Source organism: Falco rusticolus, chromosome 1 (assembly GCF_015220075.1).
Source record: "Falco rusticolus isolate bFalRus1 chromosome 1, bFalRus1.pri, whole genome shotgun sequence".
In the NCBI taxonomy this organism is placed as follows: Eukaryota; Metazoa; Chordata; class Aves; order Falconiformes; family Falconidae; genus Falco; species Falco rusticolus.
This window is the reverse complement of record NC_051187.1, coordinates 64189226-64201882: the sequence shown is the minus strand read 5'-3', so window position 1 is coordinate 64201882 and position 12657 is coordinate 64189226. Positions and strand designations below refer to the sequence as shown.

At 35.1% G+C, this 12657-nt stretch overlaps 1 long non-coding RNA gene across 1 annotated transcript in view; it reads right to left on the bottom strand.

Moving 5' to 3' along the window:
• LOC119156644 overlaps window positions 1-11445 on the bottom strand; it is a 33087-nt gene extending 21642 nt beyond the window's left edge. Inside the window, exon 1 of the long non-coding RNA XR_005107254.1 lies at window positions 11427-11445. This is a non-coding gene — a long non-coding RNA (uncharacterized LOC119156644). The remainder of the gene's footprint in view (window positions 1-11426) is intronic.
• Window positions 11446-12657: the final 1212 nt, after the last annotated feature.

Genomic DNA, 12657 nt, shown 5'->3' with positions numbered 1-12657 from the left:
GAAATTAAAGCATGCTCATCTTCACAGTTAGGAAAAATTACTTTTTAAATCTCTGCCAAGAGATACAGGTGTGACTGAAAAGTCTTTGCCTCCAAGATAGAAAAACTGCAGTAAAGTTATTTTAAAAATGCTACAGCTGGAATGCTGAACAAAAGAAAAACTCATTTGTTAGCTATTTGATCATCACAAGTCTTTAAGCATGGTCCCAAGATGCTTCTTAGGAGCTTCTATCTTAGCTTTCCTCTTGGATAAAATCACTTTAACTTTTGAGCCAAACTATCGCTTCTGGAACTGTATTATAGAAAGGAGAGATAGGGAGATATTTTTATTTAAAATCTAATTAATGTGATGTGGACCACAGACACCCACTTGTTTTTCGTCTAACTGGAAGAATATTGTTATTGCATATCACTGGGATGTAATGATGCAATTGTTTGAGTGCTTCAGTTTTGAATTTCCACAATTTGAGAAATATGAGATCATTCTATGTGTAATACCAGCTCCAGGTGTCATGATATTGGACATAAATAAGAACAGTAACTGCCATTATCTGTATTCCTACTTTAAACCATTGCACTTGTTTTGTTGTAGATTTTTGTCTAGAAAATGTACTAAACCCAAGAATGCTTATTTTCTTCATTGCTTACATAATAATGAACTCTTAATTTTTGTTATTCAGAGGTAAGTCATCCTTATTTTGTTACAGAGAGGTTTTACATCAGACCAGACTCAATAGATGATCAACTCAATAAGGCTGTTTTATCAGCTTTAGTATATAAGTAAGGTGAAACACATGGACAGTGACCTTTATCAAAAACACTTTCATGCATATTAATTCCTTGACACTTACATTACTTGATACAAGTGGGGCTTAGAGAAGGAAAATTAACTTGGTTGTGTTCAGGATTTGCACACCTCCACCACCACCACCACCACCATCACCACCACCCACCACCACCACCAACCCACACCCCCCCAAAAAAAAAAAAAAAAAAAAAGAATGGAATAACTATTAATATTGTTCAGAAAAGAATTTCCATTAAAAGAAAATATCTTCTTTTCCAAAGGAGACATATGAATATATAGTAGTTTTACGTCCATATGGAGTTTGAACTTCATATCTTGGCAGCTACCTGCATGGAATGTCTACTGATTATTTTCTTCTGTTGAAAATAATTCTTTCTTTTAAAATTTGTTTTACGCCTTTTGGAAAGAATTAAATTACTGAAAAAAGAAATTATTTGGAAGCAGTGAAGAAGAAAAAGAAGAGTAAGAAATAGACAAATGGTGAAAATGAGAAACATTTAAGAAGAAAATTAAAAGGAAATTGTAATAGTACAATTAAAAGCAGTGAAGAATTAATTTTGATTGCAGATTTCAAAAATAATATTTTCTCAGCTCAGCTTTGTTGATGCTGATGCTCTAAAAGGTCTTTTGGGATAAAATCCCTCTTACTAAAGTTTTTCAGCAAAGGGCCAAATATAAATCTTTTTTCATATGTCTATTTTAAATATTTTAATCAACACCAAAAGTACAAATTTAATTTATTAATATTCATTTAATATACTATTTTGCATTGAAAAGGATTGGCAAATGCTTATTTTTGTTTACTGGAGCCATAGCTAAGCACTCTTTATATGAAAGAACCTCAGGCTGGAAGACATTTAGTCCTATGTTTAGTTTTTGCCTGAGACAGTGCAATACTGAGTGAGTTATTTTTCACAGTTCCATCTCTGCCACTTGGGAAATCACACTATGTTCTTCTTCCCTTTTTTTTTTTTTTTTTTTTTTTTTTCCTTAAGGAGTTGTGTGTTTGTGTGTGTTTGTTTTCCCCTGTAATTCACACTGCTTTTCAAGGATGGCCACTTCTTTCACACATTTAAAGTACACTGCCAAGTATACTAAGGCTATACTGAGAAAGCTGCCAGATCCCTTTTCTTTGTGTCTGCCCTAGTCACCTCTTAATTGCAGTAATGTGAGGAAGGTCAGGCTTCTGTCCCTTCCAAAGAGTATTTCCAATGAAGAAGACTGGAATGTAGGGAAGAAAGCAGACACTGCCTGCTTAGAATGTCCCTTTTTATAGCCTTTGAGGACTGAGACCTCAGAGTACTCTGCATGCACTGTCACACAAAAGTTTAAACACAGCTGTCTGAGTTTCTCCTGCTGCTGCTGCTAACGGTTATATTAAAGCAGAAATTGTGAAGGTGCATAGAGGAAGTTTCAGCTATGTTTTCAATACACTGGGCTTTTCACTGATAAGAATGTTGAAAGTGTGCATTGGAGACAGAACAGATTTGCTTGAGCTTTTGCTTTGAGTGTTATGCTGATGCTAAGATGAACATTGGTGAGTTATATTTCTTTTTTATCTTCCTTTAGCAGGTTCAATACTTGCTGCTGTATGAGCAATGCAGTGGAGTGCTAGAAATCCCAGAGACTTCTGGCATGCGGTGGGGACCGTGTTTTAGCACAGATACTGGACAGAACAACTAGGACAGGTACGCTGCTGTTACACATAAATAAAGAAGACCTAATCAAGGATGTGACAGTCATTACCAACCCTACCTGGGCTGACCATGAAGCAGTACTGTTTTAGATCCTTACAGGAGTGAGGAAAAACAATAGCACAGTGAAGTCCCTAGGCTCCAAAAGAATGTATTTTGGCTTGTTCAGGGAAATGGTAGGCAGTGTGAAAGAAGTGAGGCAAAGGCTGAGAAACTTTATGCTTCCTGTCCTTTGGTCTAGAGCAGTCTGCTCCCAAGCATCTCTGCTCACTGCACCTAGTGGCAGGTTCTGGGGAAGTGCTACCTGCAGCAGAGGAGAGCCGAGTTAGGTTTTAAGCAGGCATTTGTCAATGTAAGCAGCTAGAAAGCCTCCCAGGATCCTCAAGGAGCTGAGTGATGTTGATAGGCTACTGGCTAATAACTTTAAAGTGTTGTTCAACCAATGAATGGAAAAAAGGCAAATATTAGTTTCACCTACTTCAAAAAAAAGAAAGGAGGAGGATTTAGGTAACTACAAACTGGTCAGCCTAACACCAGTACCCAGGAAAACTGTGAAGCAAATCCTCCTGAAAGTAATTTCTGGACACATAAAGAAAAGAAAAATGATTTGGAACAGCCAGCTTGGCCTTGCCAAGGGCAAATGGTGCTTGATCACCCTCCTTGCCTTCTATGAAGAAATTAATAACTCTGGGAACAAGTAAAGAGCAGTGGATGTTGTGTACCTTAGCAGGTCTTTCAGAATGATCTCCCATAGCACCCTCTAGCTAATGTCTAACTGGAGACCAGCTTTAAGTTATGGTCCTCCCTCGACATTCATTAAAGGGTTGATGTTGCTGAACATTTTCATCAATGGCCTGGTTGTGAGATGGTCTACCTCTACCTTACTATGGAGAACTCCAAAGGACCTCATCAAGTTGAAGCAATTGGCTACAAGGAACTTCAGAAATTTCAGCACAGTCAAATGCAAAATTTTGTACCTGGGATGAAACAACCCAATGCAACAGTGCAGCCTGGAGAGTGACTGGATGGGGAGCAAGCTCTGCTGAAAAGAGCAAGAGGTTGGCTAGGTGGCTTCAAGAGGTCCCTTCCAGCCTATCTTATTCTACATGTCTATGACTGGTTGCCATGGGATGGCAGCCAACCTCACCTTCTTGTGTGACTTCAGAGAACAAGAATTTGTAGAAGTACAAGCATGATTAAGGTGTAATGCTTTTTCTTTTTTTCTGTTTTTTGGGTTTGGGTTGTTTTGTTGTTGTTGTTTTTTTTAAATGCAGAATTTATGCTCTATACAGTTCTTTTCAATTTTTTTGCCTACAGAAACATAAAATTAAAAGGATCATTTCAAATAAACATATAAAAAGCCAAAGCTTTCATTTCCTTTCTGTTGAAAGAAACAAATCACCAAAAAGTTTTAAAAAATGGTTTAGCTAGGAATACTGTTTTTTCTGGAACCTGGAATAAAAAAAAAAGTCAAATGACCTTCCTCCTCCCTCCTCCACCTGATGAATTTGCATTTTTCATTCAGCTTCAGTAATAATTAATTTTAAAAATGTGGAACTAAATCCTAAAAAAAAGTTTAACACACACACACACAGAGGGAAATAACTAAAGAAAGAACTGGGCAAAAGGCTTGGGTGAAGTGTCAGTAGTTTGATCAACAGAGAAGTTTTATATCAATGATTGCTTTTTCAGCATAACACAGCTGAACACGTAAAGCTTCAGCTTAGTTTAAAAGATGAAACTCCATGCTATACATAGTGTCACTACAAGTCAGCTTAAAATCTTAGTGGGAAGAATGAGCCTAATTTACTGCAGTTTCTGTATATTTGTATTGCATGACTAGAAATTGACTGAAAGTCATCCATTATGTGGATGTTGGGAAAGGTGGAAGAAAGCTAGGGACTGTATTATTGATAAATATCTACTGATGAAATATTACACTAGTAGTGACGTTTTTTAAAAAAATCTCAAATCCAGTTTTGAAGAGGTTCATAACATCAGATACTGAAGTAGTGAGAAAATGTCCTCTGTATTTTGCATTACCTCATATGAGAGAGGCTGGTTTATTAATTGCTTTGTATTTAAAGCAATTTTAATAAAAGTGAATAGATGATCTTGAGTCAAACACAATCCTATCAGAACAAAAGTATTTTTTTTATGCAGGTGTAACAGCTAATAATCTATGCTCGATAAAATACCATCTAAACATATAATAAAAATTAAAATGTTGTTTTGCAATGAGCCATTATATTTTTTCCCAAGTCAAGGTCTAAAAGCCTCAGCTTTGCCCTTATAAACTGGCCTGCATGAGGGAGTAGAAAACCCATCCTAAAGAAAGATGTGTGCTAGATATAAGTTAGATTGGATGGACAGACAGAACTTTCTTATCTCTTGCTCCAGCTCAGACTGCAACTTTGGGAATGTGCTGGCATAGTGCCCCCACTAATGAGCTCCTCAACATGCTGAGACCATATGGGACCTTGACAGAAGCAGTATGACATCAGTTCAATTTCCTTTTTCTTCTAAAGCTTGGAGTATTCATATATACAGAACTATGTTTGCCTATCCAACTGAAAATTTATTCTTGTAATATATGGGAAAAAGGTAAAATGATTTGTGGCACATGAGTCTGTACAAAATATGGCTTTATGTGAAATGTGTACATTGAGGAAATTATAATTACTTAGAATATTACAGAGTTGCGGGTAACTGTGATTACTTTTGCTAACTTAAAGTTACAAACTAGGGAACAAGGAAACATTTTCAACAAGAGTGTGGGAGAATTTCCTTTTTAATACACATTTTGGAAACAAACACCTTTGTTTTAAAACAAACCTAATGGTGTGTAATTTCTATTTTGTATTTTTAGAATGCTTTGAAAGTTTGACACACCTTATGAATTATCATGTGGGCCTGTAACAGCTGTAATTTTATCAGTTATCCTCTTCATCAAAAGACTTTTCACTTAAAAGATACTCCGGTAATGAAGGAATAGATAGACTGTGCAGGACAAAGAAAACATCTTTATGTTCTTCCTTGCTAGTTGTTTTTTTTTAAACAAAGTTTACCAGTCCTTCTGACAAAATAAAACCATCTTTTGAATATAATTAGCTTTTCTGTCTTCTCACAGTATGGTCTTTTAATTATCTTATTGCATATTATAACCCTTACCATACATAATGTTGGTCATAATTTATTTTATTCATTTTAATTGACAGTCCTAACATAAAACAATTTAAACTTAATGACAGAGAGTGTCATATTTTAAAATGTACTTTGCCTCCTTATGATAGAGACAATTTCCCAGTGACCAGTGTAAGAAAGTGGAATGCACTCCCATAGGAAGTTAGAATCATGACAGACATCTGGCTCCAAGGGCAAGTCACAAACTCTGTAATTTTCTCAAACATAAAGATTTACCAGATTACTATAACATATTAGTAATTAAGTATTACCAAACAAATGACAAATCTCACTCTTGTGGTGCAGAAAATGAATCAAATACATTTGACATAGGCTGTGCTGCTTACTGCACTTCTGGATATGGCTCAGCTATTTTAACAACAGTAAACAGATCTGTGTATTATTGATTGTTATGGACCAGCTTCTACAAAGGTAGTATGAATTGCCTTTGTAAATGATGGCTTTAACACTTGAAATCTACCTGCTGATTTGAATGGAATTTTGTACATTGTATGCTCCTACTGTTTGAAAAAAAAAATCTGGCTTTGAATTTTAGTCATAAGCCAGATACTGTATATTATTTCATCCAGAAGAGCTCTTTTTTTGGATGAAGTAGTTAATGACAAGATTTTTTTTCCAATGAATTATAAAAAAATGTTTAAAGTCTGTCATAAATTATATTTACAAAAGAGTTTCCTAGCTTCCAGATGTGTAAGCATGGAACAATAATTGTATCATCTCTTGTGGCACAAAACTCCTAATAGCTTTGCATGGAGCTTTGTAGATTTTATTGTCATATTTCGTTGTTCTTTTCTGTGATTATAATGGAGGGCTTGTTAACTGGACCTGAATGTAACCTTAGAATTTGAAACCATTATAAAAATTAATTTCCTGCAGCATACAAGATTGATACTGTCTATCTGATACCCTTCATGCCATCAAATCACTTTCAATATCACATTAAAATAATTTTATAAAAGTGTTTCCTAGACAAAATTTTTAATTCATAACTAGAGATGATTTTTAATTCTGAAAAAAAAAATTATCTATCAATTCCAGATACAGATAAAGACAAGTGCTGAAAAGAACATGGAGGTAATATACCTTAGGTAAATATAATTGCTTCAAAAACATTCATATAATTTTAATCTGTAGGTTTTAATTTACAAATTCGGCAAGTTTCTAAATGTTATAGTATAGGACTGTAAACCCATATATAGTATTATAAAACTAAAAGCATAAAAAGACTAAAATGTGAATTTAATAAATCTCATTTTACTGATACTATTAACTTAAACACAAAACTTGCCAGTACACTTATGCACAGAATTTCTATTTTTCTTGAACAGCATTTTACTAAAAAATTATGTTTTGTTTTCTCGGAATCTTTAACCAATTATTTTTTACAAGACATAACTCTAGACACTTTTCTTATGTGTTGAAATTTCCTGGGTTTTTTTGGAAGTGCATAAACGATGACAAAAGGAAATTTCCTGGGTTTTTTTGGAAGTGCATAAACGATGACAAAAGGAACAGAAAACAGAAAACAAAGTGTGCAATCATTTTAGAATATGCATCTGCTAGTTAATGCAGTGACAGTCATCAGTATGAGAGAGGAAGAGTAAAAAAAAGATGACATTTTGGTGGACTGGACAAAATAATCAATCATTACCTCTTGCAGGACAAAAAATTATAGATTAGTTAAAATTCACTATGTACTTTGATAAGAAGTATTTTTTCCATTAAAAGACATAAGCATTAATATTTCCATCCAAAGACAAAATAAATAAAAGCATTTGAGTATGTGACAGCTGTGCCTGCAAGATAAGAGAAGCATTGTGAAACAGTGGAGAAGTAATTCTCCTGCAACTTATTTATATTCCTCATTGCTCTAAAAATGAAGGGGGGGGGAGGGGGGGGGGAGGAGGGACAGGCTGCATGGGGGGAGGAAAATCAATCCCAGCATTTTGGGGAAAAGCTCAATAATTATTTTGTGAACACTGTGAATTGGTACGGTGATACCTTTATTCTGGTTCATTTGCCAGACTTTTGAGATACTAATCAACACAGTGAAGAACTTTCAAGGGGCTCTGAAATGTGTTTCTTTCTTAGATTTCAAATGTTGTAGGGCAGCTATACAGTTGCTAAAAGCTATTCTATGTCTGCTGTCTGATGACATACAGAGGCTAAAAACTTTTTATGACATATAACTTGATTGAACAAAGATCTAATAATCCCCTGGGCCTATGAAGAGGGGATCATTGGTTCTCTTTAAGAAATAAAAAAGGCTTATTGCTAGGGATATAGCATGGTGCACCATCTCCCACTTCTAAAGCTTCGCCTGGGTTGTACATCAGGAGATATCTCTGCTAAACAATACTGCATATTTCAGGTATGACAAGATCAAATTGTGGATTCACTGGAAGTTACACTTTCACAAAAACTCTTCCATTTCCCATATCCTACAGAGAATAGTTACAAAAGAGAAAAAGAGCCTTCATTTCAGTAGCACTGGAGTGATGAAATCTAAAATAGAATGAACTTCTGAAAGGGCATAGGCTTAATTTCTTAGGCATTCCTTTTGCTGAATTCCTTATGTCTGAGGAGACAATATACAATATACAATGGTACAAAATGACTACTCTCAGAATTAGACATTGCAAATAGGTTGGCTATGAGTTATCATTATCTCCATGTGTACGCTCCAGTGATCTTTACAAGAGTGTTTTATACCCTGATAAATCCATGGATGTGTTCTGGGTTAGGAAAAATGATTGTGTGTTCTAAAAAGAGCAGATGGTCAGAAATTCACTATGGAGAAAAATAAGATCTAGTACTATTGGTGGAAATGAGCTTTACTAACTGACCAACTAATGTGGTCTAAAGCCTTCTTTTTACCTGTGCAAAACCAAGCTTAAAAATTAATTTAAAGACAAAGGCCTGTGTCAAGGAATAGGACAAGCACACCTCAAATTCCTGAGGGAGCCTGACAACTTTGATTTTCCTGAAAATCCAAACCATCATAGAACATTGGTTTCTGACTACCAGGGCAGCGGTTCATTGCTCCTTCAACTGAAGAGAGGCAAGGGGCTACCTGAGGCTTTCAATATAAAAGCAGTAAATTAAAAGAAAAGAAAAAGATTAAAAGAAAGCAAAAAAAGAAGTTGATGGGGCAGAATTATTTTTTTATGGGACTTTAAATTACAATGTAGAAAGATGCTACTCACATATATTATCCTCTGCATGCCCAAATAGAGCTGATCATCTCAGAATACTTTCCTTGAGGGTAAAAGCTCTCATTAAACCACTATATGGCCTAACACAATTATTTGCAAAGATTTATATGTGATATAATTAACAGCTATAGGAAGCCACATATTTTAAATCACATGCCAAGTGCATGTTTGTGATTGCTACATAGTATATACCGTAATCCAGATATTTCTTTCCTTGCACTCTCTTCCCTTTTTTTGTACTTCTTTCCCACTGGCTAGTGTCCAGATCTTCATGTTGCCTGGTCACAGCAGGGAGCTCTGTCATGAAGTCTGTGCTCAGCTCCCATCCATAATCCTATACCTGGCACTCTTCATTTAATAATGCCCAAAGAAACACCTTTATCAGACTACCGTTCTCAGAGTGACAGTCCAGTCTCTCAGCTGTGCTTATGGTGAAGCAAATCCTATGGCTCATCTAATCTACTACCTGTGTGCTAGCTTATAATCTGGGATGGCAGGCTCTGAAGACTTCTGCTCCCCATTCTTTCAAATACGCATACATCTATGTGGGTCTGCATGCACAATGTGTATGCTCTTATGCAGAGGAAGCAGAAGTTCTGTATTAGCAATTTCTTCTGAGACAACTCTCCAAAAGAACAGATACTGCATTCTTACCACCCCCACGAGCTTCCACTACTTATAAGTCTAACAGTAGTATTGAGCAAACAAGTCAGGGTTGTGTACATAATTTCCTGTTATTGATGGCAGGCTTTGAATGTGGCATAAGTTGACAGATGTGTGCACAGAACAAAACAAGATGTGCCACATACTTTTGGTCCACCATATTTCACTGTTTTTTCTTTTTTCTGAGAAAGTTGCTGAGAAATGAGTTGCTGAGAAATGCTATTTTGAGACACAAAAAAGAGAGCATATGTTTATGGGTGTCTCGTTTAGAAAATCTGACATGCCGTAAAAATATGTTTGTCAATTCTATCATGGTTTTCTCCCACATGCTGGTGATTGGTGGCTGTAGCTAAAGCAAATTGCCAATCATGGTTTCTAAAATTGATACTCTGAGGACATACAGAGACAGTGGAAAAGTCAGTATGTCCATTTTGGTGAACAGTTCTCCAACAGCAGGTTTATTAGCATTTTCACCAGTTTATTTAAAGCCTGGGTTTGGTTCCACCACCACCACCTTTCTCCTAGTAAGGATCAGTTACTCCTAAATATATGTGTAAAACCATCTTTTGGAAAAAAAAGTATCTGCAAGCAGACAGCCTGCAGGAAGAGAAGTAAATAAATGCAGTCTTAGATGTCTTCACCATATAACAGTGAGAGTAATCTTAGAGAGAATTGTTTAGATGACATTAGAATCATTCCACATTTCCACAAACCTGAAATAATTTTCACTCCAGTCCTGCATGGTCTGCCTGTGATAACCCAATATAAGCATGAGGCAGGAAATGGATAGGTCAAGAGATGGATTTGGAAACTCTTTTACAGCTATGTGGATGCCTCCTAGTTTCTCCAGAAGGCAGAGCTTTCAGACATGACACAACAGTACTGACTAATCAGTGTTTCCATATGGTGCAGAATTTTAAGAAAGAAAATAATGTATATAGGAAAAGTAATTTGAAGTGTGTGTGTGTGTGTATATATATGAGTACATAGAAGTACATATGCAATGGAAAAAAGAAGTCTGAAGATTCTGGAAAAGATCTAAGTGGAGCATCTCATCAGAAAGTTTTCCACATGAATTGGCAGCAAAATGAATGTCATCACGAAATAAAATAAAAAAGCAATATTTTCTCTAAGTTTCTCTTTCAGATGCATCTGGAACATCTTAGGTTAGTTAGGTTGCATGGACAACAAGATGAATAGTCAAATTGCTTGGAATTCAAGAACAGTAAGAATCAAAATAAGTAGGTAAGTAAAAGAATATAGCTGAACCTTCTACATTGCAGCCCTGGGGTGACATGAAATATTAAACTGTGCTTTTAACTCCTTGTGCAAAGGTGAATCCTCCTTGATGACTGAACTTTGAGAAAAAATTCTATTAACAAAAATGCTCGATTTTACTTTCCTAATGATCATCTTGTTATAGATTCTTCACTGTCTATGTCAAGCTGAGGAATATTTTTTTCATAAATATTTGAGAAATAACTAGCAAAAGAAATCAAAATTAATAATAAATCCTTCTACAATACAATGAGAGCAAGAAGCCTACCCAAAGGTCTTCAGACAAACCGATGATCATAACTCCTTTGAAAAACATTTCTGCAAACAAGCAGAAAAAAAACACACACACAAAAAAATCTACTCAAATTTATTTTGGAGAAGAGAAATCCATTATGGATTACTAAATACATAGAAATTACATATGGTTCAGGCCATGCCTCAGCTGAAAATCTGGGGGCTGTGAGGCAGACAATGTGGGAAAAGTTTGGAATAAGACGTGTTTTTCCATTTTTTTTTACTTATATCTTACCACTTCTTTTAAAGAAAATAAAAAAGGGTGTTTAACTGAAATTATAACAAAGTGATTCCTACAAGAAATTTATTAAATGCTTTCAGATTCACATCATGTCAAAGTAATAGTATTATTTAACTTTTCTTTGGTTTTACAATTTCAGGAATGATACTAAACACACTTCATCAGTGAGTAAGTAAATGTCAGATAGCCCCCAAAACACATCAATCACCTTACGCTTAATGCTAACACTAAACTACACTAACAATATGTCAAGGCATAACACAACAAAAATCTGTTTAGAACAACTGTCTTTGTATTATTCTTGGTCCTATTAAACTAAAATAAAACATACAACATACTTAAATATAAATGTTTGTTTACAACTTAACAGTATAAAAATGTAGTAGAAAATTGTTAGGCAGTCATCAAGTCTTTTCTTCAAAGTAAAAGGATAAACATGAGAAAATATATAGGGAAAAATTACTGATAGGTAAAAATTCTGAATTCCAATTATCTTGTTTGAGTATCAACCTAATTCAAATTAAGCTAGCAGTTAATAATAGCGAACTTTCCAGAAATTAAAGTCTTCTCATGCTGTTGCCACTAACTAAAAGTTGACAAGATAAAACTACATGAAGTAGTAGACAGTTTTTAAGTGTAATGAACTGGGATTGTTGCATTACATAAATAGCTTTTAAAATAATTTACTATTATGACTATGTTGTCTCCTCATCAGAGTTTAATTAAATCATAGGATGTTATGAAGAAACTGGACAACTAATTGGCTGATATTTAATGTACTGCATGCTGGACAGAACAAACTGAGAGGCAGATCCTGTTGAAAATTATAGCGGATGCCAGTCACCATATTATATGAGACTATACCATAGTTTGGAGAATACTTTGTTCAATGAGGAATGTCAGTATATCTATAAATTCATTGTAGCTGAAATCAGGATGCAGACACACTATTGTCTAAAGTCATTCTTAGCCAGAGCATCATCAAAAACAAATTTTGATTGTCCTATCTCACAGTCGAGCAATTCAGCCACAACAGTCATAAAAGGCATGGCTGCTACAGCCATAGATACAGATAGTGAGAGCTATATGAGTAAGTTAATTACAAACTGCTGGACAGAAACAAGAAATTTTTGTTGCAGGCTATGGGGCTAAAATATGCTAGGGCAAACCTTTATAATTCCAGTATTTATATGCATTTATGGACATTTATGTATTCATATTTCTGTACATTAATTTGATTCACCTCTGGTTACCGTGGCCC